This window comes from Micropterus dolomieu, linkage group LG15, assembly GCF_021292245.1.
Source record: "Micropterus dolomieu isolate WLL.071019.BEF.003 ecotype Adirondacks linkage group LG15, ASM2129224v1, whole genome shotgun sequence".
NCBI classification, from domain to species: domain Eukaryota; kingdom Metazoa; phylum Chordata; class Actinopteri; order Centrarchiformes; family Centrarchidae; genus Micropterus; species Micropterus dolomieu.
The window spans coordinates 2,773,649-2,792,323 of record NC_060164.1 but is presented as its reverse complement, the minus strand read 5'-3'; the positions used below and the strand labels follow the sequence as shown (position 1 = coordinate 2,792,323).

Below are 18,675 nucleotides of genomic sequence, written 5' to 3'. Positions count from 1 at the left end.
GCGAAGGTTAAAATCAAGGGCAACTGGACTTGGTTGAAGATACTGGAAGACGTTTCGTCCCTCATCCAAAGGACTTCTTCAGTTCTGACTGACTGGCAGGGAAACTCAGCTATTTAACCTCAGTGGGGTCGTTGGCCCGGGTCATCGATACCGCTGGTTCGTTAGTGTTCCTTGTTGCTGTGACGACAGTCGTTACAGTCGTTAAGACTACCTGTGGCCAAGACTGAACGACCATCGTTGGTATCTTCACCTGAGGCCAATAGGTTACGTTTGTTGAGTTTCCTGGGAAGTGATGAAAGGACAGCATTGTAAGTGGGGGATAAGTGGTGGCGTAGACCCCCTCCCCTGTTCAATGACGGCTTCTCAACCCTGGTGTAGATGCTTCCTTGACACCTCTTTCAAACCATCCATCTTCTCTGTCTAAAATGTGCACCTGGTGGTCCTCAAACGAGTGTCCTCTGTCCTTCAGATGTAAGTAGACTGCAGAGTCTTGACCTGAGGAGTTGGCCCTTCTGTGTTGAGCCATGCGTTTGTGCAGTTGTTTAGTCTCCCCAAGAGGGGAGACTAAACAACTGAATAGCTGAGTTTCCCTGCCAGTCAGTCAGAACTGAAGAAGTCCTTTGGATGAGGGACGAAACGTCTTCCAGTATCTTCAACCAAGTCCAGTTGCCCTTGATTTTAACCTTCGTTGGATAACTATGACCTGGATGACTGAGAATCTTCATAGATATTTCACAGTCTCTACCGCAATGGCGCCGCGTCTCTTTCTACTGGCCTGTGTGTGTGAGACGAAAGAGAGCAGCAGCCTGATGATAAACAGTCCCCGGCTCGTGTAATACTGCGCTTCAGGGCTATCATTGCAAACATTAGTTGTCTTATCCATCGCGTTTCAAGTTAAATCAGATTTGACGCTTGAGACACAATGTTACAGACCAGCAGTATCGATAAGCTTGGACCTTATTGATTTTGGGGTTTTGAGAAATGTTGGAACCGGGTCCTTGCAAATAAGGCTAGCTGCAGATGGGAAGAAGCTGTTTTTGTGGTGAGAAACTTTGGTCCGGATGGACTGCAGCCTCCTGCCAGAGGGGACAGTCTGAAACGGTTTGTGGCCGGTATGGGAGGGGTCAGCTCCAATCTTTCCTGCTTGGTTCAGTGTCCTAGAGACGTACAGGTCCAGAGGTGATGGAAGATTGCAGCCAATCACCTTCTCTGCAGAGCGAATGATACGCTGCAGCCTGCCTCTGTCCCTGGCAGTGACAGCAGCGTATCAGATGGTGATGGAGGATTGGTGATGGCGGACTCATCCCCACCAGAGATGAGCCCATTGAGGGTGGTGTCATCCGCAAACTTCTTCAAGACTTATCGGACTGGTAGCTGGAGGTGCAGCTGTTGGTATAAAGGGAGAAGAGCAGAGGGAAAAGAATGCAGCCTTGAGGTGAACCGGTGCTGATGGTCCTGGAATCAGAAACATGTTTTCCCATCTTTACTTGCTGCTTCCTGTCCGTCAGGAAGTCAGTGATCCACCTGCGGGTGGAGTCAGGCATGTTCAGCTGAGAGAGCTTGTCTTGCAGTAGGGTCGGGATGATGGTATTGAAAGCAGAGCTGAAATCCACAAACAGGATCCTGGCGTAGGTTTCTGGGGAGTCCAGGTGCTGGAGGAAGTGAATTTCCATGTGTACTGCATCATCTACTAGTTACTGTACCTGCTCTGTAGGCGAACTGCAGGGGTCCAGGCGAGGGTTTGTGATGGATTTAAGGTGGGACAACACAAGGCGATCAAAAGACTTCACTACCACAGAGGTCAGGGCGGTGGTTCTGTAGATGTTTAGTCCTGTGGTCCTTGGTTTCTTGGGGACAGGGATGATGGTGGAGGCTTTGAAGCAGGCTGGCACATGGCATGTCTCCAGTGAGGTGTTAAAAATGTCTGAACACCGGAGACAGCTGATCAGCACAGTGCTTCAGGATGGATGTGGAGACCGAGTCCAGCCCTGCTGCTTTGCGGGGTTTCTGCCTCCTGAATAGGTGTGAAAGTATCTGCAAAAAACGCGCTGTACCGATCACCGCCAATCCAGAGCTCAAACATAAAGACTGCATTAACTTCAGCCTCATCTCTCTTTTGTGGTTCTGCAGAACGCCTCCATTCCACATATACACACACACACATTAACGTACCGAGGTTGACAACAAATACGCTCATTAGTGTAAGTACATGGTGCAATAAAACCTTTGCGAGATATATCCAATACTTTATCAACACACATGTTTTATGAACACTAACATGTAGAACGTGATATTTTAATCTTCTCATTCTCTCATCCACCGCAGTTGTGTTTTGGTTTTACACAAGCACAGCGCTAGTTCGGCTAATAGCCCTCCTCTCTACCAGCAGCAGAGGGAGGAGGTAGAGGAAGGGAAGAAGGACTGATGGGACTAATGCAAGAGTTCATCATTGTTTCTAAACTTCATTTTTGATGTCAGGAATATGATTTATTTTTCTGAAATTTTAGATTTATTTCCAGTGAGATATTTGTGTCTTTGCTGTAAATCCTGACACAATATTAAATAATTTTTTTAAATTATATTTAATAAAGGCAGTTATTTAGTAATGAAAAAGAACTGATAAGAGAATTGATAAAGAACTGAACCAATAAGGAGTTGTAGAAGTGTATCAGTAAAATCCTAATGATGCCCAACTTGTGAGAAAATGTCCAGCCCATCTCCATGTACTGGTTTTAAAATCTGTCCCAGTTGAATTTGTAATTGAATAGACCCTGCTGTACATTTACTGCCAGACTGAAAACTTTATATTACCGATTTTTGATGTTTGTGGATTTAAAATATATCCCACCTTTAATAGTTAGGCATATTTACAGTACAAACCTTGTCAGTGAACCATAAGGGAAAACCCCCCAAAATATTTGTACGTTAATTGAAACTTTGGTAATATGCTCAATTTAGCGTGATTAGGTCATATCCTCCCTCCCTATTTCAGTGCCTTTTCCCCTTTTTTCTGTATAAGGGGATATTTAATCAGGTATGCTCAGTAGTTTGCCACTGAGAAATACCTTGGCCTTTTACACTTTTCAATATTATCTCGCAACATCTTAAAGTGAAAGATATTTTCTCCATTGGTCCCATTATTGCTGTTTGTCAGTTTTATTAAAATATACTAATTACGAGAAGACAGTGAAGGTAAATGTTATGTGGAGGTAGAGTGCAAGTGTCTCTCTACAGGTGATGGCGATGCCATCCAGAGTAACTATATCTTTAGATAATGCCTAACGGAGGTGTTTGGGCCACAGTACAACTTCAGAAAATTACAGGTCATCCAGGTTTTCACATCTTGGCAAGCTTGAAGTTTGACTTACTGATTAATTTCATCTGGCTTGATTGATACATATAATTGAGCGTCAGCTGCATAACACTGAAAGTTTATCCTGTTTGTCCTAATAATATTGCCTAAAGGAAGCATAAGGTGAACAGGATTGGTCCCAGCCCAGATCCTTGTGGAACTCCATGACTAACTTTGACGTGCATGGAGGATTATCGTAACATGTACAAACTGAGATTGATCTGATAAATAGGACATAAACCAGCATAGAGCGGTTGCTTTAATGCCAATTAAATGTTCCAAACTAATTGTCAATGGTGTTGAATGCAACACTAAGAAGTAAGAAGTACAGAGACGAGTCCTTTGTCTGATGCAATTAGGTCATTTGTAATTTCCCCCAGTGCTGTCTCTGTGCTGTGATGCACTCTAAATCCTGACTGAAAAATCCTCAAAAAAGATATAGGTCTTTAGTTAGCTAAAACCCCTGGATGAAAAGTGGGCTATTTAAGAAGAGGTTTAATTACAGTTACTCCAAAGGACTGTGGTCGTGCACCATGGATTAGCCTATTTTCAATATATACATATCTGTATGAGTTTTTATTCTCGACTCTCAAATGCAATGATTTAAGCTGTATTTCGACCAAAGGAACTATTCCCTGGAGCTAGGAACCTTTGGAGGGACCAGGGTCTAAATGTAGTGCAAGGGTCTTTATTTTACCCCCCAAACAGTCCATGCTCGGGGGGTAGTACTTTCTGAAAGTACCTGTACTTTGGGGGGGGTGGGGCTTACCTTGCAGTGAAATTCTGAATGGGCGAGTAGGCTACTGGTTTTAACTGGAGAATGTCCGGTGTTTGTCTACGACTCCTCTTTTCCACCTTGTTTGCAAACCAATAAATCACAATCAATAGCCACACAAGTCTCGCCGATGTCCGCCTGAGATCAAACGTCGGCATTAAATGTATTGCTTGGAAATAGCAGCCAGCATGCAGCGGTGTGTTTACAGCGAACATCTGATGGAGTTGCGCAAAATACTGTCTGGAGTTGTTGTTTTAAGTTTTTACACAGCTTTACAACTGGAGTTATTTTAAGAACTCGATGGCTTTATCCATTTTGTTATTAAATGTGTAACGATCTTTATCGTGTATCTCTTCATTATACTCCCACACAGAAAAGCTGTTTTTAATGGTCAAGCGTAGCCTTTAGTTTTTCATTATATTCAGATTTATATCAAATCTGATGTTCATTTATAAATGTTGCTCATGGATAGTGGTTACTAAATGATGCCTGTGCATCGCTTGGTACGCATTATAGGCCTATGTCAGCACACAACAATGAGCTGAAGGAACCTTTTAGTTCCTTGAAAAGAGATCCAGGGACTTAAAAGTCCCGGTTACTTGTGGTCAAAACGCGGCTTTAAAGCTACTCCTACTTTAAAGTAGGAGTGTGGAAAATAATTGATTTTTATTATGATTCTTATGAATCAATTCACAAATGTCAATTATTGATTATCTAGAGGTTAATTGATAACGTATTGTTGACAGAACGAAAAAGGCGGAACACGGAAATGCAGAAGTGCAGCTCCGGGACTGTCTGTGGTGTGCACACAACAGAGACGTGTGGTTCTCCCTGTTCGGCACAGACAGATGGCTGTTGAATGAATGACTGCCGCTATAAAATCGGTGCGCAACTAATGGTAGTGCTTAGCTAATGTCCTCTCCTCAATCTTCAAAGCTACGTGACAGGGAATAGTAGGTGACGGTGAAAGCAACAGGGAGCACAGGAAAACAAGAGCGCTACGTTTCAGTCTGGCTGTAAATGTACAGTGTAGCTCTGTGTGTCCGTTAATTAGTCTGTCTGTCGTTTTCCAACTGCTGGAAAAGTGAAGGCAGTGAGTGCTAGCTACCATCTCCTTCAGACTGCGGTCTGGAAGCTCAGCAGGATGTTTTGTGGCTGCTAGTTCAATTTTGTTTGTCATTCATCCGCATATCGAGTAAGTTACACAAATGAACGAAATGCCATTTCTCAAGGCCCGTGGTGCTCAATACAAGATTACATTTCATTACTAGCTACTTGTTTGGATCGTTACAAATACTTTGCTTTAAAAGTACCAAGTAGTCACAGAGTGAGAAAAATACATCTTTATCCAATTCGTTTTACTATCGCATCATAGACCTCATAATTGTAATGAGGATGCCTAGAAATTACCTACCTTGAGATGATGCATTGTGATGCATCGAGATATCGAATCAAATCATTGACCTGATAATTGTAATCGAACCGCGAGACCAGTGAAGATGCACACCCCTAATTTTAAAGTTCAGACAAAAGATAAGAAGTTGTGGTGGAGGTAGTAGGGCTATTTGATTTGCTTATTTGAGCCAGTACTTCAAATATTAGGAACAATCTACTGTGCATTTTCATTAATACACCCTACCTAGAGTTGTGAGACGTTTTTATTATTCATAACCCCTGCCCAGTTGGACTACATGCACTGGCATAGCAGCTGCGCTGCACTATAATAGCCTTTATGTCAAGTCTTAGCAACTATTTTTACAGTCAGTTACATTCAAGATGTTTCCTGGTTCCAGTTTCTTAAAGAATTTGCTGCTTTTCTTTTTCTTATGTGATAGTATTTTGAAACTCACATTTGATTTTTACTATTTTCTACTGTGTTTTTATCTTGTTAGACCAAACGATTAATCAGTTGATCAAGAAAGTAATCCTCAGATTAAGCAGTAATAAACTATTAATCTAATTGCAATTGCAATCACGATGTCATAGACAATGCCATCGTCCAGGGGCGATAGCTGACAGACGTCACGACGTTAAGCCGGCATCGTGATTTTAATTTTATACTACTGTCATTTGTACTAGTTTCTCCTCCAGGTTGTTCGATAGTGCCTCTGCTGTGGACATTCAATTGGATGCCATTGTGCCAATTTGTTCCATTATAATTGAATCATAATCGCAAATTGCAATATTGTCCACAAAAAAACAATATGACACCTCTGTCAGCTGAGGTGTTAATCACATATTTATAGTCAGTGATACCAGGGTCTGGTTCAAGAGTAGTCTTGCATTCAGCCTTGAAGCTGAGACGATTGGTGGGGCGAACAGAAACAATGGTAAAAAAAAATAGGCATTAAACTGCTCTGCCCTCCTTTTCAATTCCCTTCTCTATGTTTCCATTAGAGTCACACTATGTTTTTAAAACTTGTTTCCAAGCTGTTATCACGCACTGCTTTGTGCTCGATGCTTCAACTGACAAATTAAGCTTGAAATCAAGGCCTCCTCAACTAAGGGCTAAGGGTTATTAACTATAAGATTAAAATGGACTTTCTGCAGTCTAATCACACTATAACTAAGTTTGGTAACTAACCATTTGTGAGCCCAAGTATATGTAAATGCCCCCTCTCTTCTGAGTTAATCTAAGCTAGCCCTGAGGACAATCCTGCATGTTGTCATGCCTTTGCAATGAGAGTCTTGGCAGCTCCCACAGCTCCAGTTGTAGAAGTCAGAAGCAGTGGGAAAGATGCAACACATGGAGCTGCACAGTCTGAGCCCCCACCGCTGTTCCCTTCCTCCAGGGAATGCTTCTGCCATTGTAAGATGGACAAGCGCTGCTGGCTGAGAAGGAATCTACCACAGTGGTTAACCCTCCTCTTTCCTTTCCCTCTCTCTATAACCCCTTTCCCTTCAGCCCTCAGATCACCAAAATCTATTTTCCTCTGTTACTCTCACTTGAACTGATTCCATTACAGTTACTGTATTTGACCAGAACAGAAGTCGAATATAAAATTTAAATATTGTTTTCAGCTTTTTTTAGGACATTTGCATGAAGTAATGAGTCCATGTCAAGGGTTTTTGAAAGCCTTGTTGTATCTTTAAGCCCAAATCCCCGTGCACCCTGTCTCTCAAATGTTACATCCAGGCCCTGATGAGAGACAAAATGGAGAACAAATAACCACAGTAGACCTGAATTCTGTGCTTGACAGACTGATCAATTTGTTTTGTTTTTGCAGCAGCATAACAGACTAATAGATCTCTCTAGCGGTGTCTCTCAAACAGAAACTCAGCAATATTTAGGTTGGGAAATCTTTGTTTGAATTTTCGCAGCAGTCCAGCTGTCTGCTTAATGAAAGCCCAGCAATTCCTTTCAATCTGTTGTGTATCTTTGCTTCTTCTAACAACAAAAGTCAGCAAAGCAAATGTGAATTAGGTTTCTCAACCACTCAGTGTCTTTTGTCTTCTATTTTTTTCCTTTTCATCTCCTATTTTTTTCTTATCCATCTTTCTCTGTCACTCTCTCTGTCTGGCTGAGGGTTTCACTGCTCTGGCGGTCCTGTTCTGTTGTAAGTACTGTGATTGACAGGACCATGTGCCATAGAGCTGGAGAGTAGTGCAGCTGGACGTATATCATCTGCAATTTTAGTTGGGTAAATATAGCAGGGAGTCTTGTCAAGACGAAAGATAAATTGTTCTGGGAAAGGAAGTGTTTATCTTTTCTGAAAGCAGAAAAAAAGTTTCCTTCAGCTCCTGGAAAATGTAAGGTCCTCTCTTGACTCTCGAACAATGAAAGCACAGTTGAAGACGCTGTGCCAACACTGGACCATGTGTTGTGATGCCTCAGCTCCACCTTCCTCAGTCAGCCAGGCAAATCAGTCCCAGGAAGCAGGAGCCTTTCTTCTGATTTAAATGGGATGGTTTGGATTGAGCCTGATATCTAATGCCCCATCCCTAACCTCATTAGACCCATATAATTGAGTGCTTTCCACAGCTTTTTTGACCAGCATCTGTCTTTAGATACTGTGTACTAGCTTCCAAAAGAATTATGGTGTTTTCTGTCCTACATAGGTTCTTTGGTTTTAATCTTATATAGTACAGTGAGATACAGTATCTCACAAAAGTGAGTACACCCCTCACATTTTTATAAATATTTGATTCTATCTTTTCATGTGACAACACTGAAGAAATGACACTTTGCTACAATGTAAAGAGTGTACAGCTTGTATAACAGTGTAAGTATGTGCTGTCCCCTCAAAATAACACATCACATATCCATTAATGTCTAAACCGCTGGCAACAAAAGTGAGGACACCCCTAAGTGAAAATGTCCAAATTGGGCCTAAAGTGTCAATATTTTGTGTGGCCACCATTATTTTGTTCACCAATATTTTTGTGAGATATATGCACACACACTCACTACTTTACATTGTAGCAAAGTGTCATTTCTTCAGTGTTGTCACATGAAAAGATAGAATCAAATATTTACAAAAATGTGAGGGGTGTACTCACTTTTGTGAGATATTGTATTTTGAGTTTAATACAGGAACTACACTGGAATTGACTCGATTAGAGATTTTGCTGAACATGAGCATGAACTTCCATTATCACCTATCAAATATAAGAATTCACAGAAAGACTTACTGTATTTGGTGCTCTAACATGTGAAGCATTGTTTTGTGCTGCAGATTGAGTCTTTGTATCTTATTAACAGGGGTGTCTGCCTCATAGGATTGTCATCACACAGGCAAATCTTTCTCAGTCTCTTGTTGAATTATTCTGTAGATAATTTTTATTTGCCAAACTATACCTTATACAGTAAGAGAGCATTTTAATATCTCCCGCACACCTTTTTTTTGGTTGCATCTTTTTAATGCAGAAGTCTCTGAGCCTTAGCTTCTCAAATCTTCAATTCTTTCCTTTCACCCTCCTCTCCCATCACCCCCCCTCTGCTTCCACGAAGGTCAGATTTTTGACAAGTCTGCAGAAGAAAGAGTCTGCTTCTAAATCCCTTCATTTTTATTCATACAAATACAGGTTTAGAGCCCCTTGTAGCCCCCCAGATACAAAGCCAGAGTGGCCTTTTGACTGACAGCTTTCTCTTTTTCATCCAAACCTAACGAAATTCACAAGCACACCTCTAATTGACTTGAATCACCAGCACAGCACCAGAGGTAGCTATCAGGGGGCATGGCAGTGGATTTGCAGAATGAACATTGTGGAGGATGATTTGATTACTCTCCAGCTGAGCTTTACAATAATTATCATTGTTTCCCCAAAGCAAAGCACAAAGTAGAGCTAATTTGGTATTGAATAGTAGAATTATGACAAAAATAATAATATTAAAAATATAATATTTTTAATCACATAGTTTGAGGCCCCAACATGTAATGCTTATGCACTCATTTATTTTATATTTTGCAAAAGATAAGGTGATCAGTGGCACCAGTGTAATAATACTAATGTTTTCCTTTTTGTTTTAATACCTAATTCATGCATTACTGACAACCTTACTAATTCATCACATTTTACTGTCATGTCAGTCATCAAGAGGGAATGCACACATGCCCTCCCTCTCAGTCTTATTTCAAGGTCAAGAGTGAGTGTATGTCGTCTCGGTCCTCAGCTGTGGTCAGGCTGGCATTGGCAGGCCTCCGGGGGTCGCAGCCCGAGCACTTGGGAACTGGTTGTGGCCTTTTACCCCCCCTTCCAGCCTCTCCCCCCTCCCTTCTGCTTCTCTGCCACCTGATCTTCACACATATATCACTTCCAATTGAACCGGCAGATGGCAGCTGGAAAATGCAGAGGAAGAGAAACCATAATTCATGTCGCTCAGCCACTTATACAAATATGTTTACTCATGAAGGCATTTGGAGCAAGGAGAATCTGCCTCATGGCAATTCTTTACATGTCTGCCGCGTGGCCCCGGTGTCCCGTAGCTTTAAGCATGAGATCACGGGTTAGATTCACAATCCTGCTGTCTGTTATTTTTATGATGTGGTTAAAAGACAATAAGCTGAGTGGGTGGAGTTGTCACTTCCATTAATGTCTTGTCAGATTTACTTTAGTTTGACGGTTGGGGGAGGGGGCATTGCACCTGGATAAATCAATCCCTTGAAGGGGTAATATTGTGCTTTCTCTTAATTTCAGTTACATATATAACATTACAATGTTAGATGTTATTATTAAACATGGCCAAAGTTTTAAATAATGAGGTAAGAGATGGAGAGATGGCTTTACTTGTTGCTAATGTAACTGCTAACTACTGCTAACGGTAGCTGTCGTTTGCCAGTTAGCTCAGTTGCTGGCTGTCCTAATAGCATAGCTGACTTTGCCCGGACTGGGAACATGGAGCCCGAGCCTGAAAAGCCTTTTCCCGCTGGTCCCGCTCTTGTGCTAGTGGTGTGAACACCAGCACTCCTCTGGTGCTCATCCATCTAGAAACTCCATAAAATATGATCCAGTTTCACTTTAATCAGAGAATAAAGCTATACCACTGTGCAGTAATCAGTGAGCCTCCTAGCAGATCTGCCAGGCCAAGCATATCTGATTCCTACACCTCCTCCCAGAAACACACCCAACCTAATTCTTGTCTAATTTGTGCTCTGATAAACATTAAATTCATCAAATTGATTACCCCATATCGCTATTTTCCTAGCTAAGTTAAAGCTGTCATATGAAGTTGAGCAAACTGGCAGGAGGATGAACGGTGCGGTCTCATAGTAGTTTGTGTATAAAGACAACTTTGACCATTCCAGCCATGATTTGTGTGTGAGGGAACTTTAAATGACCGCACACGGCAAGATTCAGGTCTCGATTACTGTTACTCAAACTAAATGCCATTGTATCACAGAGAATTTAAATCCTAATGCTTTTAATACTAATCTGTGTGTGTGGTTTTGATTGATGTTTGATGGGAGACGCCATGGATTATACAGGTGTATGAATGGGATATGTTTTCCATCAAAATAGATATGATGAATCAGAGTGGTTCGCTCTCCCCAGACAGCCTCCCACCTAGTGCTGGTTAGTAGCTGTAAATCTGACCAGTTAACAGTGCCCTAACCAGGGACTGACAGACAGGGCTTAGGCCCAGTGTGAAGAGGGGATGCAACTGTTGTCCTGTTTCAGAGGCTTTCAACAATGTGCTGAGTGGATGGAGAGTCCCAGCAGAGGGCTATTAATCATGCCGGTCGGGGTGTCTGTTAGGTGGGAGGGAGATCGAGCTCAGGCTTGGACGGAGCTGAGGGTTAGATGGAAGAGAGGGTTGAGGGTGCCACTGAGGATCTGGATGTGCTGACAGGAACAGTGGGCAAGATGTGAGCAAAACAAACTAGCCCCCATGAGGCCCAGAAGAGAGGAGGGAGGAGGTGGAGGGCAGGATCTGCCAGGGTTTGGACACAAGAAATGCATGTGTGGAGTTTCCACACAATTTTGAACTTGGTTATGCAAACTAATTTTGAGGCTGCATTACACTACTTTAAATGCTGTTTGAGCTTTTAGCCAGCTTTTAATTCACTGTTTATACATTTTTATATGTGGCCATGAGCAGTAATAGTGAACTTGCTATCAGAGTGGCAGTAAGAGTAACAAACAATCATGGAGGTATAAAACAAGGTTGCTCAAACTTATTTAGAAGAGAAAACAAAGGCAAACTGTAGAATTATATCCAAAGTGTCTGTAAACATTCATCGCAGTTTACAGACGTACTTCCTGCTTCATTTTTGACCTGCCGCACTAGTAGTGGTTGTGCACACTCAGTTTTCATGTGTAATGACATTATGGTACATAGACTTTCAGTTTTACCTTCAGATAAAGTGGTAGCTAATGTGTCTGACCACTCGTGTTTGTGGCACCTTTGAGCATGTTTTTAGCAATGTCACCATGTTTCGATATTTCAGCAGTTCTTATGGGGAGTAAAATGTTATCAGATAGAACCAATGGCTAGATCAGTGAAAATAAAACCTTTAACTGAACTGTAGTTTTTCTTTAATGAATAAGGAAGAACACAAATAGTAGGAATAGTGTAGGCCAATATGTCCACCAGAGCGGTCTAAACAGTGCTGGCCATTTTCTTTTCCAGGCATGGTCCACACAATCTAGACTTGATGAGTTAAGGTCAAACCTTCTCTGTGTTGTCAGCTGTGACTGAATGGTTTGGATTTGGTGTTTTCTTCTGTGCAACCTAGTTTGTGTTTTAATTGAGCGTAGTTTAGTTAAGCGTATTCTTATGAGGTGGTAATTGGTTCAGCACGAGACAGATAGCCGACACACACCCACATTGCTTTCATTTACTTCTGAGCTAATGGGCTTTGAGATCTGTTATAACCTAGCCTGCATGTTTTTGGACGGTGGGAGGAAGCCGGGGCAACCGGGGTTTGAACCCACGACCTTCTTGCTGTGAGGCGACAGTGCTAACCACCGCACCACCGTTGACTTCAGTGTTCGATTAATTACTCCACACTGAGCTTGTAGCATTAGGAAAACGGGGGGTATTAAAGTAGAGTTTGGGATGTTTCAACACCTCTGAATCCTGCACTTGCTCTTCACTGGATGTCTGCTCTAAAAACAGACTCATGGTCTGCACGTGGTGACATGTTGATTGGCTGGACAGCATTTTCAAGATTGACTATACAAGCTGGTATTAACAATTTCTGAAGGTGTCAAGTGTAGGTTTTCAATGTGTAAATGAGTGTCTCCCCAAGTTTAGCCCCATGCAAGGCAGAGTTTAGTAGGCATCTGAATTGTGTTGACATGACCTGCAGTGTATGGCTTTGTATATTTCTGGTGCATTATTGTAAATAATCTGTCACTTGAAATTCACCCTTCTTGCACACAGCCAGTTAGCAGACATCAGATGGGTTATACATCTGTTGCACTACTTACCGTCTGAGGTTTCCTGCTTTGTATGCCATATTTGAGTAGTGTAGGTTTTTTGCAAAATAATGCACATTACAATATTTTACAATTAAGCTGTATTGAGCTGCTTTACAGATTATGAGGTTTGAATTTGTAGTAATTTTTGTCTTGTTTTTTGTGTTGTTGCATTGCACTTGACATGTGAGAGCAAGATTCAGGTCCCCATCAGTGTTAAATGAAACAAACCTAACACTTTTATGGATGGGATTTAAAGTTAATTCTTGTCAAAAGTATGTTAAATCAAGGTCCACTTACTAACCTCAAGAGCTTTCAGCAACATGACAATTGAGCAACATCAGGGCTCAACGTTAAACCTTTTTGCAACTGGCCCCTACCAGCCCCAAGACAGTTTTTACTTTCTCTCCCTCCAAAAGTTATTTATCAGTGTTACAACAAAACCAAAGACTTATAAGTTGTGGTTATATTGTTAACATGTTTAATTGATTATTAAATACATCCTGAATATAAAAAAGCTAAACTAAAATGTAATCACTGTTAAAATGATAAAAAATAAAAAAAGGTTAACAAAACAATTTACTTTTAAAACAAAAGATACAAACAGACTCAAACATGACGTGCTCTCTTTCCTGCTGACATCCATTTAATAAAAAACTTTACACAGAGCAGTGGATACAAGTTGCCTCTATCCTGATTGACAGGTCGCCATGGTAGCAACATGTCAATCACAAGGTAGTCCCGCTAAAGCATACGTTGCTTTCTGGTCTATTTCCCCCTAAATAGGACCATAATTTACTTAATGAAAATCATGTTGTGTTGAAGCAGACTTGAAACTAGCGACTGAGACTATAAACTCATTGGGATCAAAAATGGCGCTGCGTATAGCTGCCTCGGTGTTAGGTGCGCTTTGTTATGTTTTTGTGTGTTTTGTGTGATTCCCGGAGCTCTTTCACCAGAGAAGAGCTCATGAACATCAGGGGAACAACACCTGCGGATTTAGTTCCCACTTTTCTCGCATCATCAGTGGAATTATTGGACATTTTGGTGAAGGGCTCTCTTGCTGTTGTTCGGGGGTTGAAGCGCCAGAGGAGAGGAAAAAGAGCTGGGTGGCTCATGTGTCTTCACTGTAGGGGACTCCTCACACCGCTATCGGCAATATTTCTCGCTCACTGTGCAACAAACTGGACGAACTTCAGCTTCTGGTGGGGAAGAACAGAGACTTTTATTCTTCTTCTGTTCTGTGCTTCACGGAGACGTGGCTGTGTAAACTGATACCGGACTCTGCGCTGCAGCTGGCTGGCTTCCAACTGTACAGAACAGACTGTGACACCGGCAAAACAAAAGGTGGAGGTGTCTGTTTCTATATTAACAATGGCTGGTGTACCGATGTGACAGTGATTCAGCAGCACTGTTCTCCTGATCTGGATTATTTTTATCATTAACTGTAAACTGTTTTACTCCCTCTGAGTTTTCTTCATTCACTCAGGCCATCACACAGGACACGGATACAAAGTCAAATTATTTCAAATCTTTGTATACTTGTGTGCAAGATTAACTCAGTCGGTACTGTATGGGACTCCCGTTTGGTTTCATAGGATCGGTTCCCATTTACTGCGAATTTTTTTTCTCCCTTGTTAACCAAATTGATTATAAGGATACTTTTGCACATGCTCACAATAAAGCATGTGCTGCAGTGTGTGTGTGTGTGTGTGCGTCCCAGCGTTTGATCCGCGCTAATTTTCATTTCCCTGAGGAAATTCAGGGGAATCCAAACACACGTTTACTGACTGCTTTTTCAGGTGTGTGTCAAGCAAGCCAGAGTCTCTTTTGAATTTTGTTCAGAACTCTTCAAAGTAAAAGCTCTCAATAAACTTGTCATATAGCATTGCGGCACAAACAATTCTTGTGCTTTTATTATGGAGCCACAATCACTTATGAGGAATTGATTGTGTGAGTAACTGTAGCTGTCATGACTGATATATATTTCAGCACCAGCCACTATCAATTTATTATTTTTTTTATTTTTCTGCTATCAAAGCAATCTGGCCATGGGCCAGATATTATTGCCGCCTATCGCTGACCACTGCTGTAGAGGATCTTCAGGCGTGATTGGACTGCACTGACTGGGATGTTTTCAGGACTGCTACCAACAACCTGGATGAATACAGAGGCTGTGATATCCTATATCTGCTTCTGTGAGGACAGCTGTATACCAACACGGACCAGGGTGAGTTATAACAATGACAAACCCTGGTTTACAGCCAAACTCAGACAGCTATGGTTGGAAAAGGAGGAGTGGGGGCCAGCGTTCAAGTACAGGTTTAGCAAGGAGGTGCGAGAAGCTGTACGCAGAGAGGCTAAAGGACCAGTACTGTAGATGATGCAGTAAATATGGCCCTTCACATCATCCTCCAGCGCCTGGACTCCCCAGGAATCTACGCCAGGGTCGCCAGGGGCGGCTGTGGCTCAGGAGGTAGAGCGGGTTGGCCGTTAATCGGAAGGTCGGCGGTTCAATCCCTGGCTCCCCCTGGTTGCGTGTCGAAGTGTCCTTGGGCAAGATACTGAACCCCGAATTGCCCCTGGCGGCTATTCCGCCAGTGTATGAGTGAGTGTGAATGTTAGTTTCCGTTTGAGCACTTAGGCTCAGTGTATGAATGTGTGTGACTGGTGAATGCAGATGTAGTGTAAAAGCGCTTTGAGTGGTCGAAAAGACTAGAAAGGCGCTATACAAGTACGGAGCATTTACATTTACATTATTTGTGGACTTCAGCTCTGCTTTCAACACCATCATCCCGGCCCTGCTGCAGGACAAGCTCTCCCAGCTGAGCGTACCTGACTCCACCTGCAGGTGGATCTCTGACTTCCTGATGGACAGGAAGCAGCACGTGAAGCTGAGAAAACATGTCTCTAATTCCAGGACCATCACCACCGGTTCACCTCAAGGCTGCGTTCTTTGCGCCCTTCTCTTCTCCCTGTGCACAAACGCCTGCACCTCCAGTCACCAGTCTGTCAAGCTCCTGAAGTTTGCGAATGACACCACCCTCATCTCTGGTGGGGATGAGTCCGCCTACAGGTGGGAGATCGACCATCTGGTGACCTGGTGCAGCCAGAACAGTCTGGAGCTCAACGCTCTGAAGACCGTGGAGATGGTCATGGACTTAAGAAAAAGCCCAACCCCACCCTCCCCCATCATCCTGTGTGACTCCCCTGTCCCCACTGTGGACTCCTTCCGCTTCCTGGGCACCAGCATCTCCCAGGACCTCAAGTGGGAGCTGAACATCACCTCCCTCTCCAAGAAGGCCCAGCAGAGGATGTACTTCCTGCGGCAGCTGAAGAAGTTCAGCCTGCCAAAGACCGTGATGGTGCACTTCTACACCGCCATCATCGAGTCCATCCTCACCACCTCCATCACCATCTGGTACGCTGCTGCCACTGCCAGGGACAAGGGCAGGCTGCAGCACATCATTCGCTCTGCAGACTAAAGGACTAATGCTCATGGTAATGCTCATTGCTTGGGCTTGTGGGCAGTCCAAGTTACTACGAGTAATGGATTAATCGATTACTAATTGGACGTATTCCTGATTGGTCATTTCCCCCCATATTTAATGTTTTTACCTTTTAGTATCCATGGATTGACTGTGTGCATATGAAAAGAAATGTGGTGCAATACTGACCAAATTGAACCTTGTTTCATTGAAATAATAGTATAGCTTGTATCGTGATACTGATACCTATGTAGTGTAAAGTCCTGTAAACTAGGCTTCACACTGCCCTTATTATTGTCATAAACGTACAATGCTCTACAGGGTTAATCACAATGGAAAGTCAGTGATAAATTATTGATGCGGTAGTTGTTGATCTCCTCAGGACAGCAAAGCTGGTCAAATTAAAGCACAGTCCACTAGATGTGAAAGTAGCACTGGTATCGAGGTGTTGGCCGTGGAGGGGGTGATGGGTGTGTGGTTGGTTGTGGTAGAAAATAAGGGCCCATATTAGTATTTCAGAGAGGCGCTGTCTTGCTCTCTTGCTTGTGTGGCGCTCACATCCTTAAGCCTTTGGTGTCTCAGTGTGAATCCCACACTGCCTTGATGGACTGGGTTAATAAACCTCTCAGCAGCGATTCCTCCAACACGCAGACACACACAGACAAACAGGCAGACAGACGAGCTGAACGAACACACACACACATCTCTTAACACACACAGCTGCTTGTTATTTCATGCCCCATAAGGGTGCTGTGACCACAGACATTGTAATACACATATCCAATTAGCTAAGCATTGCATCGCACATTGGTCTCAAACTGGGATTCTCACAGATACGTACTTGGACATAGAATTTATTTTTGTGTTATTCTTATCACAAAGTAGTGCTTTTTATTTCATGCATGACTTCACTTGAGCAGGACCTTAAGTTGATCTATTTATCTTAGCTGATTGTAGTACTTACATTTTCTGGTCAACTCATATTGTCATGGTTCAAATGTCATTTCCCAGGTGGATCTTACCATTGTTCCTCTGTGCCGTTTAAGATCATGGTATTTTGGCAGATTGTAGTTTGTTTATGGTGTGACACAAAACACAATATGGCCCAGATCAACATTATTTACACCATATTTGAAATTACCAAATATAAAAAGGCTCAATAGCCTAAATTTAGTTTTTGCCTTTAGAGTAGAAATAAATTTAAAAAAAGTTGAATATAATATGAGGCACCTTCAGTGCTTTTTCAATGCTACTCTTAACGTATTATAAGCAGTTGCTGATAAATTTCTTATCACACAATTTAACCAGAAATATACTCATTGTTAACATCTAGTATAGAGATTTTATTTTTCAACAAGAGACAAAACTCAATACAAGGCTGGTGGTTCCTCACTGTCTGAAAAGTGAAGCCAATGGGGAAGTGCCTGAAACCTGCAACAGACATCAGGGGGCGACTCCGCTGGCTGCAAAAAGTCCAATTGTATAGAATTGCATCGAAAATGAGCCTACTTCTCAGCTGATTTATTACCTCACTACATACTTTACTAATGAGTTTATGGTCTCAGTTACTAGTTTTAAGTCTTCTTAAACACAGCATGACGTTCATTTAGTAAATTTTGGTCCCATTTAGAGGAAAATAGACCAGAAAAGCAGGGGATGCTTTAGGGTGGGGCTACCTTGTGATCGACAAGTTGCTACTACTGTGACCTGTCAGTCAGGATAGAGGCAAATCGTATCCACTGCACTGTGTACATTTTACTAGCTGTGAACTTGTTTTTGGGTAAGAACCCTTTCACAGCGTGTTTTTACTTCATGGAAGTTAAAGAGGTGGTATTCTGCTTTTTGGCTTTTTCCCTCTCCTTTATTGAGTTATCTCTTTTTTTGTGCATGTAACAGGTTTGCAAAGTGAAAAAGCCCAAAGTCCAGCCCAAAGGGAGTTCCCATCTCCCACAGAAAACTCTGCTCTGAACTGAAAACAGCTTGTTTGTAGTCCAGCCCTTCACTTCCTTTACTTGTGACGTCACAATGAAAACGCGTCATAAAGCTTGCCAAGCAGCTAGTGGGGTCAGGCACGCCCTCAAACCAAGCTAGTCTGAGCGGAGGCCCTTTGGCTCGACTCGCCTTTGTTTGGGTTTCCATTGTAGAAATGTTGTACCTGTACCTGCTTCCAGGTACTTTTTTTCGTATCACCTCACCTC

At 42.4% G+C, this 18,675-nt stretch overlaps 1 protein-coding gene across 5 annotated transcripts in view; it reads left to right on the top strand.

Moving 5' to 3' along the window:
* The window catches only part of gbf1 (golgi brefeldin A resistant guanine nucleotide exchange factor 1), a 129,532-nt gene that overhangs the window by 17,184 nt on the left and 93,673 nt on the right, over window positions 1-18,675 (top strand). The window contains exon 2 of one of the 5 annotated variants that reach the window (XM_046070375.1): window positions 15,031-15,219. The exons of the other annotated variants lie outside the window; for them this stretch is intronic. The gene's annotated coding sequence lies outside the window, so the exon portion shown is untranslated. The remainder of the gene's footprint in view (window positions 1-15,030; window positions 15,220-18,675) is intronic. 5 annotated transcript variants of the gene reach the window in all.